Here is a 2,652-nt window from a genome sequence, read left to right as displayed (position 1 = left end):
ACCTGAAGAATTACCAGCCAAAACCCAAAGGTGTTGTTTCTCTTACACGCAGTTCTTGACAAAGATATAATGTTGTTCATCACTGTAAAATTCTATTCAATCAGGACCAAGACTAATAAGCAACCTTATAGTAATCAGGTCATGTACATCTATACATATGTACACATACCTACATAAATACCACCTCTCAGACTGATTGTCCTTCTTCTAAGTTTTTCACTTGCCTAAGTGCAGTGTAGAAGCAATGTAAGCAAGGACAGAATCATATATCATACCTCTAATTTTAGAGCTTTGGTTTTGTAAAAAGAATTGTCAAGTTTGCCCCAGACATGTTTGTTGACAAAGAGCTTAGTGTTTCATCCTTTATTAACCAGAATGTTTTACTGTAGGTGATTTCATGTTACCGTCACAAACGGCACACATCAACTGCTTGTGCCTAGTGACTGTTATAAATTCTTCTGGGAGGGTTAAGATTGTAAAACAAGGACATTAAGCACATGCATAAAAAGCACAAGCCAACTGTTTACAGCTCCTACATAAATGTCCTCCTTATGTTTCCTTAATTTTTTACTAGAAGTGACAAGGCAAAGGTCAAGTACCCAGCAAATGCCTGCTATTGCTGACTATTGAACCAGAGCAAACTAAGTTTAGCTAATTCTCAATCCTTTCTATTCTAGAGAAGGGCAAGGGCATGAAGGAGCAAATCAAACACCTATTTTTCTTCTGAGGTTTAGGAAAATTCTTCAGATGCTGGAAGCCCAGGCTTAAATCTAGTGTCAGGCAGACCCACATAATCACAGCCTTCAGAGGCATTGCTCAAATTTCACAATGACACAAGTGATGAAAAGCTCAAGCTTGTCTTATTTATGGACAGACTGGATTATATTTGCAATATGACTGGAACAAACTTACTTATAAAATAGTCTTAAACATTTAAGGGCTAACTCTATCCTGTTATACTCACTTTCTGCTGCTGTAGCTTCACTGACCTTTTAAAGACAGAACTCTTCATTAAACAGTTAAGCACAGAGTTAAAGGGAAAGCATTTCCATGTCTTTTCTCTGAAGTGCCTGACTTTGAAGTTTTGTAGTGCAAAAGATACAGTTCAGACTGGAGTCAAATACTCACCACAGGAACTACTGTTCTTACAATAGCAGAGGATGTGTTACAATGGAGATTTGCTGAATATACAGACTTTTTGAACACAGTCAATACACGGTGTTCTGTTAACAAGTTGATCTCTTCCTGGAGTCATTCTTTAGATCCTTTATTACAGGAACTAGTGCAAAAGAGTTTCACTGAAACAGGGTAATTCCTTTGACACATCTGATAACAATAACTATATTTTCCTTTTTGATATATGTTTTTTTGGTTTCACTTCACATACCTGTATTAAGGGATTTTTTTGATGGGCATTTTACCCTACTACTAGATCTTAAGTTGGGATCATTTTGCAACCAGTAGCATTTCAGCCTAACAGAAAAAGCAGAGAACAGCTGAGAAATAATAAGCCAGGCTTCTGCAGGCATTTCGCAGAAGTTTCTTTAAGTACTTAGTAACTGTTACAACAGTATGCAAAGCACACTGAAAGACTCCTAGTTTTCATGCTCCAAACTATCTCTACAGAGCTGTTAAATTTTCCCAATAAGGAGTGATACAGAGATGTTCTATGTTTCCATAGATATTTCCTTAAGGAAATGTTTCTATTCACCAAATCCATAGGGAGTATTTTAATAAGACAGACTCCCCCTCCAGCATGATCCATCAGTCAGTGACAGTGTGATGTTAGTGTTGTTTCTCACAACAAAGATGATTTGTATTTTCTGTAGAAAAGCAAATTCACATTCCTAACTTTCCTCTAATCAACCTGTCCCTCCTCAAAAAAACCATGTCCACTTTTTAGCCATCTTTCCTGTCAAGTGCACTCTGCAGCCTATCTGCAGATGTTTCTCTCTTTCTTTAAAATCTTTGGAAAAAACTACCGTCTGTTTTTTTCATACAGTGTTAGTTCTTAACAGTTATAGCTATACATTGACTGTAATATATATAATATATGTGTCATTTCACTATTAGTTAGATAATTTCTATTGGTACAGGAATGAGTCTGAAATTTAGCAAACCAACTCTAGTTTTACACACACACTCACTTCTCCATGTAGGTGTATATATTCACAGATATATCCTTTTTCCATTCACAGTTCCCTAATGAAACTTAGAATATTTAAAGAGTCAAGACAGGACAGAATTACTGAGTCATAGGTAAGCCATGATGCTAAACAGCTCCATGGCTGGCCCAAGCTCATTCAGTGCATTCCAAGCTCTTTTGGACCAACCATCTGCATCAGTTCAATTTTTTAAATTGAAAGTAAACACCTTCCTCTAGTTCTACTCTGCTAGGAGAGTCAGTTTCTTTTAGAAAATAGTGCCAACAGCCACCAAACAAAAGAGCAAACTACAGCTATTGAAAAGAAATTTTATCAATGACAACCACCCCTTAAGAAAACACACAGTCGCACCCTTTAGTACAATGCAAAGTTAGCTGTAACAGTGTAAAACCATTAAGTTGCTGCAACAATAACACAAAATGGAAATAACACATACTTTCCATCCTTTACTATAGTAGCATTGGGATTCCCCCGCCCCCCCCCGCCC

This window comes from Haliaeetus leucocephalus, unplaced genomic scaffold, assembly GCF_000737465.1.
Source record: "Haliaeetus leucocephalus isolate CR32 unplaced genomic scaffold, Haliaeetus_leucocephalus-4.0 Scaffold154, whole genome shotgun sequence".
Classification (NCBI taxonomy): domain Eukaryota; kingdom Metazoa; phylum Chordata; class Aves; order Accipitriformes; family Accipitridae; genus Haliaeetus; species Haliaeetus leucocephalus.
Note: the sequence above shows the minus strand (reverse complement) of the source record.